Raw genomic sequence first — 11,315 nt, forward strand, 5'->3', positions numbered from 1 at the left:
GCAGCAGGCAAACAGCCAGGACCTCTGAGAGGGCCTTACCCAGTGGGCGGGTAGCTGTCAGTACTCAGTCCTCCCAGGAGGACTCTTCGCTCTTCTTCAGAGGCCAAGGAGTGTGTTCTCTTCCCAGATCCCGGATCCAGAAGTCCCGCTGGCGGCCAAGCTAAGGTGGACGGAATCCTCCCTGCCCCTCCTCCTCCTCCTCCCGGCCCGGTAGAGCCCTGGATTTACTACCTAAGCCACCTAAGACTGACCCCGACCTGACCCTTCTGCTCTTTCCTCTCGGAAAAGAACCGAGAACTCTGCCCACCGGAGAGAATCTCAGAGACGGGGGACCAACAGGGAGGAGGCCCAGTAGGTTCGGCCGGAGCTCTGGAGAGGCCGGAGGAATGTCCAGAAACCCCTCATGCTGGGAGCCCGGAGCTTACGCTGCCCGGGCGGCACCCGATCTAAAGCAGAGAAGGCCACCCGGGGGAGGCCGGCCCTGGCTCGGACAGACGGGGAACCGGACGCGGGTCTGGAAATTCGGCCCCGAGCTGCCGGAGGCCTGGCGGGGCTACCGGCCGGCCAAAGACGACCGTGGCGGGAAGAGCTCGCGGGGAAATGACTCCGGGGCTCGAGTCTGGTCACGGACTCAGTCAGCCGCGACGAGAGAGTCGGCTTCGCACGTGGCCCGTTCCTGTCGTCGAAGCACCGTCGGCCCCGAGTCTGAGAACGCAAGCGCGCCGCGTCCTCTGGGAAGCGGCCGTCCCAGGATCCCGGAGGAGGCCCAGGTTCTACCGTCTTCGTGGCCGGAGCTTCGAGAGAGGGAGCTGGGGAAGATTTGGATTCAGAGATTCTCCCAGCTGGCTCGACCTGGCCGGTTTCCCCTCCCGCTCAGAGAGATCCGGAGTCCTTGTTATCAGACCCGTGGGGGTCGGGGCCGCATTTTAGGTGGGGGGGGGGGGTCTCGGGCCCAGTCACCCCTACGGGGCGGCTTTCTGGGGACCGGGGGCGTGACGAGGTAAAGGGCGTCTTCTGAGGTTGGCCGTCACGACCACGCAACCCTGGAAGGGATGCGAGAGCTGGCCGGGAGGACCATTCTCCTTCGGGGGGTCATTGACGCCTCGGCGTTGGGGGACATCGGGGAAGGGCGTCCTCCTCCCCCTCTTCTCTCCCCTCCCCCGGGGGGACCCCGTCTCCCCCGACAGCAGCTCTTCGGCCTAGGGCTGCGTGTTTCTCTCCTCCCCCGGGGGTAGAAGGAAAATCGGAAACTTTCCGGGCAGGACACGGAGCGGCCCCGGGGAGCGAGGGGAGGGAGCGTCCCCGGCTCCGGGCCCTTTCCAGACCGGCCGGGGCGAGGGGTGCGCCTTCAGCCACCACGATCCGCTTGCGGCCACCTCCGGGGCGGAAGCGGGCGGCCGCCTCAACAGCCGTACCGCAACCTGCCCCTACTCCCCCGGGGGACAGAAAACCGCGCGCCCAGCGCCCCTGGGCCCAGAGGGGAAGGGGTAGGGCGGGAGGAGGGGGGTCGTCTTCGGCGTCGCCCAGTGGACAGAGCACGGGCCCGGGAGTCGGGGGGCCGTGGGTTCCAATCCCGGCTCCGCCGCGCGTCCGCCGGGCGACCGCGGGCGAGTGGCTTCGCTTCTCTGGGCCTCAGGTTCCTCGTCTGTAAAATGGGGACGAAGACGGTGAGCCCCACGCGGGAGGGGAGCCGGGGCCGACCCGTTCGCCCCAGCGGGCCGAACGGTGGCCGGCCCACGGCGAGGGCTCGACGCGGGCCACGCTCGCCCAGGCCAGTGGTCGGCACGCAGTCGACGCTCCTTGGATCCCTCCGACCCATCGGAAGGCCGCCCGGGCCCCCGGCCCCCTCCCTCCTCCCGCTCCCTCCCGGCCCGGCTAGGTGCGGAGGGCGGCCGACCGCCCGCCTCCCCCGCCGGCCCCGGCCCCTTCACACGTCGCCGGAGGTCCGGGCCGGCGGGGAGAGGCTCCCGGGCGGGCAGCAGGGCCCGGCCCCGCAGCCGGCCCCGCGGCCCCCCAGGGCCAGGCCCAGCGACTTCTGGACGTCCGGGTCGCGGAAGGCGTAGACCAGGGGGTTGATGGCGGAGTGGCAGGCGGCGGGCAGGGCCAGGCAGTAGGTGTAGACGGGCGGCGAGGAGGCGTCGGCCACCAGGGCGTAGACGGCGAGGGGCGTCCAGCAGGCGGCGAAGAGGCCGAGGACCAGGGAGAGGGTGGACACCCCCCGGCGGGCGGGCGCGGCCCCGGGCGACCGGGGCCGCTGGCCGGCGATCTGCTGAGCGTGGCGCAGGGCGATGCGGCAGATGTGCAGGTCCAGCTGCAGCATGAGGCCGAGCAGCAGCAGGAAGGCCACGGCCAGCACGGCCGCGTGGTCCCGGGTGACCGGGCGCAGGACGCTGCAGGCGGCCGGGGCGCGCAGGCAGTGCCAGCCCAGGGCGGGCAGGAGGCCCCCGGTGGCGCACAGCGTCCAGAGCAGGGCCAGCAGCGCGCAGGTGAAGGGCCGGGTGCGCTCGGCCGGGTAGGTCAGCGCGCTGGACAGGGACAGGTAGCGGTCCACCGTGATGGCCAGCAGGCTGCAGGCCGAGGCGGAGAAGGCGGCCAGCAGCAGCCCCGCCGCCCCCAGCTCGGCCGCCTCGCTGGGGGGCCGCACCAGGTGGCGGGCGGCGAAGTCGGCCAGGAGCCCCAGCCCGGCCAGCAGGTCGGCCAGGGCCAGGCTGCCCAGGAGGAGGAAGGTCGGGCCGCACAGGGCCGGCGCCGTGCACAGCACCACCAGCACCAGGGCGTTCTCGCCGGCCACCACGGTGCCCGTGGCGCACAGGGCCACGTCCCAGGGGTTCACGGCCCCCGGCGGGGGCGAGGCCGGCGCGGGCGGGGCCGGGGGCGGCAGGGCGGCCCCCCCGGGGCTCGGCTCCGGGGGACCCCCGCCCGCCGGGGGCGGCGGAGACAGGGCGGCGGCAGGGGGGGATGGACGCGGGGAGGACGACGATGGAGAGGCGGAGGAGGAGGGAGAGGGGGAGGACGACGGGGGCGAGGAGGAGGAGGAGGAGGGAGAGGGGGAGGACGACGGGGGCGAGGAGGAGGAGGAGGGAGGGGAGAAGGAGGACGGAGACGAGGAGGATGGGGAGGGGGAGGAGGACGGAGACGAGGAGGATGGGGAGGAGAAAGAGGACGGAGACGAGGAGGAGGGAGGGGAGGGAGAGGCCGAGGAAGAGGCGTTGAGGAAGAGGAGGAGGAGCGGGGGCTGCGGCGGATCCAGGGCGGCTACTCCGGCCGGGCTGTGCGGCATGGCTGCGAGGGGAGGGAAGGACCGACTCAGCCGACCACGGAAAGGCTACGGTGCCCCCCGCTCCCGCCCGCCGTCGTCGTCGTCGTCCCCCCCCCCCCCACCCGGCCCGGGCGAGGGCCACCGGGTGGGGGGGTGGGGGGGTGCGACGGACCCGCCTCAGGACCGTCTCTGGTGGCGGGGCCCGGTCCGGTGCGTGGGGGTCTGCTGCGGCGGGGGTCCGGGGGCGGGGGCGCGCCGGGCACCATCTCCGCCCTCCTCGTGGGGCAAAATCGGGGCCGAAGCCTTTCCGCGGGCCATCCCGCCCCGTCCCTCCCCCTCCAGCCGGCCCCCCGCTCCCCAGCTCCGGCCGCGCGCCCGAGGGGACCGCCGGCCCCGGGCGAGGACGCGGGGGACGGACGGGCCGCGCCCCCGCCCCCAACCCGCCCGGTCCGCCCGTTACCTCGGCCTCAGTCCCGGGGCTCCGCGGGTGGGCGGGGCTTTGGGGCGCGGGCCCCGGCATCCCCGGCCGTCCGCGCCTCCGCCGGGCGGCCCCGGGCTCCCTCCTGGCGGGGCCGGGCCGCCCCCTGTCCGGGGCGGCTCACGGGACGCTGCGGGGCGCACGGACAGGCTCCGCACCGCGCTCCCCGGCCCTATATAGCCCATCTCCTCCCCCGCCCCCCGCGCCCCCACCCCTGCCCCGCAGGCGCATGCCCAGCCGGCTCCGGAATTTCATTCATAAATCTGGGAGAGATTTTTCTTTTTCCGCCCCCTCCTCCCCGCTGGCGGCTGTAGACTTCCCGGCCTCTCCCCCCCCCCCCACCGGCGACCTTGGAGACGCTCCCGGGGAGAGGGGCGGGGGGGGGGGGCGGCCCGGCTCTGGGGGTGTGTGTGTGTGTGTGTGATCCCTCGGGCCCCCCTCCCCTGTCCTCTCCTCTCCAGTCCCATCCCCACCCCGCCAGGCCGAGCCCCGCAGTGCCGCTAAACCCTCAGCCTTCCCCTCTTCTTTGATCGCCCCCTCCCCATTACTGCTCGACCTCGAGGGAAAGCTTGTCAGTTTGGGGTCCCCCCCCCCCACCCCCCTTCCCCACAGATATACACACAGGTACACAGCTAAGTGGACGCTTTTTTCACCCACGAGCCTACAGGTGCACACACGCACGCACCCAGAATGTATATGTACACGTACGAGTATACTCATATGTACTCATATATCTATGAGTAGCCTTGGCCAAGAAGAGGGAGGGAGAGACCCTAGTAGGGAGCCGGGCCTCCCTGCACCCGCCTTCCCTTCTCCCCGGCCCCCGCCCCTCTCCGACACTCCGAGCGTCCGGAGAGGGTGACCTGGGCCGTCAGTCCGATTGCTGAGCCGCCGCCACCGCTCCCCGCAGCCGCGGAGGACGGGCACCCTGTGAATCCCACCTCTCCTCCATCCTCCTTTTCCTCCTCCCTCCTCGTCCTCGCTCCTTCTTCCTTCCCCTCCTCCCTCTTTCTCCTCCTCCCTCCTCCTTCCCCTCTTCCTTTTTCTCCTTTTCCTCCTCCTCCTCCCTCTCCTTCTCCTCCGTCTTCCCTCCTTCTCCCTCCTCCTTTCCCATCTCCTCTCCTCCTCCTCCTTCTCTTCTTCTTTCTCCTCCTCCTCTATCCTCCTCCTTCCCCTCTTCCTTTTTCTCCTTTTCCTCCTCCTCCTTCTCCCTCTCTTTCTCCTCGTCTTCCCTCCTTCTTTTTCACCTCCTCTCCTTCTCCTTCTCTGCCTTCTCCTCCTCCTCTCCTCTTCCTCCTTCTCCTTCTCCCTGCATCCGTGCTCAGATCACCCACCCCGGCCCCCGAATCCCCGGTGCTGGCCTTCAGGAAGGGCTGCCGAGGTTGGACAGGTAGCTAAGGGAAAGAAGAGAAGGGGCGAGAGTCCAACCCTCTGGCCTAATGGGGCCCTGCCGGCTGGATCCTGCTGACTGGATCCTGCTGACCCACTTAAAGTCAGCCTCATCCGTGGAGGGACGACCCACTGAATAGAGAGCCCATTTAGGGCCACGCTGGAGGTGGGGGGGGGGGGCTTCTTTGAGCAGCCCCTCCCTCTGTGGCTCAGGAGGAGGGTGGAGGGGCGAGGGTGGAGGGGCTTTGGCCGCTTGGAAGCGTAGGTCAGTGCAGTGATTTAATAAGCAAAAACTAATTGTTCCCTCGGGTGGACAGGGGTGAGGACTTGACGTTCCCCAGCCCGGGGATCCGGCAGGGTGAGGGTCTGGCCGAGGTGGGAGAGGAGAGCTGACTGCGCCCGGAAAAAGGGGGTGTCTAGAATGAATTCTTAAAGCTCCCCAAGTCCTCTCCTCCCCAGATCCGTAGGGGCTCAAGAGGCTTGGGCGGGGAGTCTTCTGAAGGAAAGCCTTCTACCGCTGCTCCAAAACACCAGTTCTAAGCCCGGCTCCGCCACATGTCTGCTGCGCCTGCTTGACCTTGGACAGGTCACTTCGCTTCTCTGGGCCTCGGTTGCCTCGTCGGTAAAATGGGGACTAAGACTGCTAGCCCCATGTGGGACAGGGACTGAGTTTGCACCGACTGCTTCGCATCTGCTCCAGTGCGTAGAACAGTGCCTGGCACATAATAAGAACTGCGGTATTTTTTAAGCGCTATGTGCCAGGCACTGTACTGAGCACTGGGGTGGATGCAAGCAAACTGAGTTAATGGTAAGAATAATAATAATTATTGTGTCTGCTAAGCGCTTACTACGTGCCAAGCACTGTTCTAAACACTAGGGTAGATACAAGGGAATCAGGTTGTCCCAGATGGGGCTCACGTTCTTAATCCTCATTTGACAGATGACATGACTGAGGCACAGAGGAAGTGAAATGACTCGCTCGAGGTCACGCAGCAGACAAGTGGCGGAGCCGGGACTAGAACCCACGAACCTCTGGTTCCCAGGCCGGGAAACGGGGTCCCATGGTGCAAGGGTTGGCACTCTGGACTCTGAATCCAGCGATCCGAGTTCAAATCTCGGTGGGACTTTAAAATTTATGAGAAGCGGTATGGCTTGGCGGAAAGAGCATGGGCTTGACAGTCAGAGGTCGTGGGTTCTAATCCCGGCTCTGCTACTTGTCTGCTGTGTGACCTTGGGCAAGCCCCTTAACTTCTCTGTGCCTCAGTTACCTCATCTGTAAAATGGGGATTAAGACTGTGAGCCCCACGTGGGACGTTCGGATTACCTTGTATCTAACCCAGCGCTTAGAACGGTGCGTGGCACGTGATAAGCGCTTAGCAAGTACCATAATTATCGAATACCACGATTATTACACACCGGCCCAACTGATGCCAGAGCCCACTGGCTCCCTGCCCACTAGGTCCAGGAAGGCTGGCGACACGTCGTCTTCCCGGGGCCCGCACTGTCTGCTGAAGCCCAGCCCAGCGTCTTCCCGGCTCACTGCCCGAGGAGCTCGGCCCCGTCGGCTCCATTTAGGACCGCCTGGACTGTCGAAAGACTTCAGCTTGCTTCCCGGCTGCCGGCTGCCCACCCTTCCCTTCCCCTGGAAATGGCAGGTGCTTCCTCAGGTCAGCCCAGGTGATACTGTCGGGATGGCAGGGACAGAGGCAGGGCTGGCTCTCAGCCTCCAAAGCCTTACGGAAGGCCCGTCTCCTCCAAGAGGCCTTCCCTGACTAAGCCCCACCTTTCCTCTTCTCCCGCTCCCTTCTGCATCTCACCTTGACTTGCTCCCTTTGTTCTTCTCCCCTCCTAGCTCCACACTGCTTACGTCCATAGCTCTCATTTATTTATTTCTCCGAATGTCTGTCTCCCCTGCTTCCAGACCGTAAGCTCACTGTGGGCAGGGACTGGGTCTGTTTATTGCTGTACTGTACTCTCCAGAGTACTTAGTACAGGGCTCTGCACACAGTAAGCGCTCAATAAATACGATCGGATGAGTGAATGAACTAATGGGATCGGTTGAGAAGCAGCATGGCCTAGTGGATAGAACACAGGACTGGGAGTAGAAGGACCTGGGTTCTAATCCTGACTCTGCCACTTGTCTGCTGGGTGATCTTGGGCAAATCACTTCACTTCTCTGGACCTGAGTTACCCTATCTGTAAAACGGGAATCGAGACTGTGAGCTCCAGGTAGGACAGGGATGGTGCCCAACCTGATTCGCTTCTGTCGGCCCCGGCACTTAGAGCAGTGCTTGATGCATAGTAAGCATCTAACAAATACCTTCATTATTATGGATGGAGCCCCCTGGGATCAGCAACCTTTCTGAAGAGCTCAGAGTGCCACCCTCACCGCTTCTTTGGGAGGTAGGAGGAGTCAGTCAGTCATTCAGAGGAAAGGAGGGATTATTAAGGAAGGCCTCTTGGAGGAGATGTACCTTCGATAAGGCTCTGAAGAGGGAGAGAGCAACTGTTTGCCGGATCTGAGGAGGGAGGGCGTTCCGGGCCAGGGTCAAGACCGTGGGTGAGAGGTCGGTGGTGAGATAGACAAGATCGAGGTAGAGTGAGAAGATTAGCATTGGAGGAGCAAAGCGTGTGGGCTGAGTTGTAATAGGAGAGTAACGAGGTGAGGTAGGAGGGAGCAAGGTGACTGAATGCGTTAAAGCCAATGGAGAGGAGTTTCTGTTTGATGTGGAGGTGTCTGGGCAACCACTGGAGGTTTTTGAGGAGTGGGGAAACGTGGTCTGAACATCTAGGTAGAAAAATGATCCGGGCGGGAGAGTGAAGTTTGAACCAGCGTGGGGAGAGACAGAAGGCAGGGAGGTCAGCAAGATGGCTGATACGGCAATCAAAGTGGGATACGATAAATTCTTGGATTAACGTGGTAGCCGTTTGGATGGAGAGGGAAGGGCGGATTTTAGCGGTGTCGTGAAGGTCGAACCGACGGGATTTAGCGATGGACTGAATATGTGGATTGAATGAGAGAGGGAAGTCAAGGAAAACACCAAGGTTACGGGGCTTGTGAGACGGGAAGGACGGCGGTGCGGTCTACGGTCATGGAAAATTCTGGGGGAGGAGAGGGTTTGAGTGGGAAGATAAGGAACTCTGTTTTAGACATGTTGAGTTTGAGGTGAGTGGGACATCCAAGTAGAGGCGTCTTGAAGGCAGGAGGAAATGTGAGACTGCAGAGAGGGAGAGAGAACAGGGCTGGAGATGTTGATTTGCGGATCATCCACAGACAGGTGAATCGATTACCAATACCGGGTTGGGGTGATGGCTCGGGTAAGCCACGTCACTTTCCTAGGCCTTGGAATCCTCATCTGTAAAATGGAAATGAAATACCTGTTTTCCTCCATCACCGCTTAGATGGGGAGTCCCGTATGGGAAAGCGACTATATCTGATCTAATTTTACTCTATAAAAATAATAACGGTCTCTGTTACATGCTTAATATGTGCCGAGCACTGGTCTAAGCACTGGGGTAGATACAAGGTAATCAGGTTGTCCCTCGTGGGGCTCACAGTCTCAATCCCCATTTTACAGAGGAGGGAACTGAGGCACAGAGAAGTTGTCCAAGGTCACACAGCAGACAGGTGGCGGAGCTGGGATTAGAACCCACGTCCTCCGACTCCCAAGCCCGCTCTCTGTCCACTATGTCATGCTGCTTCCCAGATCAATGAACTGGGCGGTGCAGGGGGAGGGGTGTGATGATGATGGCGTTCGTTAAGCGCTTGCTATGTGCTAAGCACTGTTCTAAGGGCTGGGGTAGTACAAACTAATGAGATTGGACACGGTCCCCGTCCCACATGGGGCTCACATTCTTAATCCCCATTTTACAAGTGAGGGAACCAAGGCCCGGAGAAGCGAAGCGACCCGCCCGAGGTCCCACAGCAGAGAGTAGAACCCAGGTCCTTCTGACTTCCAGGCCCATCCACTAGGCCACGCCGCTTCCACCGCACGTTGCGCGCCCTGCATTTTGCAACACGTCTGTTGTGCAAACTGCATGCTGCACAACTTGCACACCGCACCGCACTGCATGCACCGCACACCGGGCGTACGGCCGGACCTGCCCTCTCTGTACCTCACAGTCTCTCTGAAGGGTCATCGGCCCCCAGTCGGTGCTTGAGGTGTGTGTGCAGACTAGCTCCCTGTCCCCTTCCCGTCTTTTCCTGCTCCTCTTCCCCCCCTCACTGATTTTATTTGGAATGTTTTTCCCAGGGCATCAGACAGGGAGGAATTGGAGTCTTCCAAGCAGAGCCGCCGTCCCTTCTCTTAACCACACTCGTCCGTCCATCACTGAACCCCTTTTTCTCCTTGTTTATGACCCTCCTCAATCAATCAATCAAAGGTCTTTATTAAGCCCTTACTGCATGCAGAGCATCGCGCTGTTTTGTGGAGGACAGCAGAGCAAGGGAGAGCGCGACCCCTTCTCCACAGGTTGGCACAGTAGTGAGAACTGAGACATCTGATCCGCTGCTCAAAGCCCTTCACTGCCACCAAACCCAAGTTTCCAGTGCGGATCTGGGAATCTGGGATGCAGACAGGAAGATGATCCTTACAGGCCAGCGTGGCCACAGACCGCTGAGGATGCCCGCACCCTCAATCCTGCCCTACCTGTTCTGCTCAGTCTGCAAAAGTCCCTGAGGCAAGTGAGGCCTGAGCCTTTGCTTGGAAATGCCCAGGGACGGAGACACGTCACCCTCCCCTGGTCCCCTGCTCCAATATTTCTATCTCCTGATCAATCAGTCGATCGATTTTATTAATTGAGAGCTTCCTATGTGCAGAGCACTGTACTAAGAGCTTGGGCCTGTACAGTACAACTGAGTTGGTAGACGCGTTCTCTGGCCACAGTGAGCTTACAGTCTGGAGGGGGAAACAGACATTAGTATAAATAAATTATGGCTATGTACGGAAGTGTTGGGGGATGAGGGAGGGTGGAGATAAATAAAGGCTGCAAATCCAAGTTCAAATCCAGAAGGGAGTGGGAGAAGAGGGCCTAGTGAAAAGACCACAGGCACTGGGAGGCGGAGGTTCTGGGTTCTAATCCCAGCTCTGCTGTGTCTCCTTGGGCAAGTGTCTGGGCCTCAGTAACCTCATCTGTAAAATGGAGATTCCTACTTAGAATGAGAGCCCACCTAAGGCTTTCCACACTTCCGGCTCTTTCTGTCCCAGGGAGACCCTCTTCGCCCTCTCAGGGTATGAGGAGAAGAGCCGTCTCCGCTTAAGGCCCCCAGCACCCTTACAACCCACTGCTTCTTTCCCAGGCAGGCTGCCAGGCTCAAAGTCCTCATTCATTCGTTCAGTCGTATTGACTGAGTGCTTAGTGGGGGCAGAGCATTGTACTAAGCGCTTGGGAGAGTACAAAATATCAATAAACAGACACATTCCCTGTCCGCAACGACCTCCATTCTAGAGTTTACGGTCTCCAGTCTAACGGGAGCTGAAAAGGGCTTTGTTCCCAGAATAATCTCGGAATGTAACCCAGGATGGGTGCATCCTGCTTGTGTTGGGGACAGGAGGAGAGAGAAGAGAGGGAGTGTAGAGGGAGAAGAGAGGTATGGGAGAGGAGTGAGTGAGGAAAGGAGGGGTGAGTAGTGGGAGGAGAGAGGTGAGAAGATGGAGAGAGGAGAGGGAGGATGAGAAGGCGAGGGGAGGGAGGGAGGAGGCAGAGGCAAGGACTGGAGGAAACAAGTTGGCAGAGGCAGGGAGAGAAACAGACACAGAGATAGGCAGAGACACACACGGATGGGGGTCGAGAGGGAGGCCGGGAGAGGCAGAGAGACATCCAGAGGTGGAGAGGGACACAGGTAGCTAGAGAAACTGAGATAGAGGTAGAAACACAGAAGCAGAGAGACACAGCCACAGAGAAGCAGAGACCGGAAAGCTTAGTGACTGAGAACCGGCTCTGCTTTGACTTGATTACATTTGCACATCAACATTTATTAAATTGCATTTATTTAGCCAACTGGTAAGAGGCCCCTCTCTCAAGTGAATCCTAAAATCCCAGATGCCTGGAATGATGGCCCTGGGCAGCTAGGTAGCTAGACAGCCACCCTTCCTCCTCCTCCCGCTACCTGCTAGGGAGTGTCCCTGTCCATCCATTAGCCTCGGCAGTCAGGAAGATCTCCATGTCGGGTTTAAATCCCTCTTCCCG

General features: G+C 61.6%; 1 non-coding gene across 1 annotated transcript; it reads left to right on the plus strand.

The window, feature by feature from the left end:
• The first annotated feature begins 6,181 nt into the window (after positions 1 to 6,181).
• On the plus strand, positions 6,182 to 6,253 carry TRNAQ-CUG. The gene has a single exon. It is a non-coding gene; the product is annotated as a tRNA-Gln (tRNA).
• The last annotated feature ends 5,062 nt before the right edge of the window (positions 6,254 to 11,315 follow it).

This window comes from Ornithorhynchus anatinus, chromosome 6 (genome assembly GCF_004115215.2).
Source record: "Ornithorhynchus anatinus isolate Pmale09 chromosome 6, mOrnAna1.pri.v4, whole genome shotgun sequence".
Lineage (NCBI taxonomy): Eukaryota > Metazoa > Chordata > Mammalia > Monotremata > Ornithorhynchidae > Ornithorhynchus > Ornithorhynchus anatinus.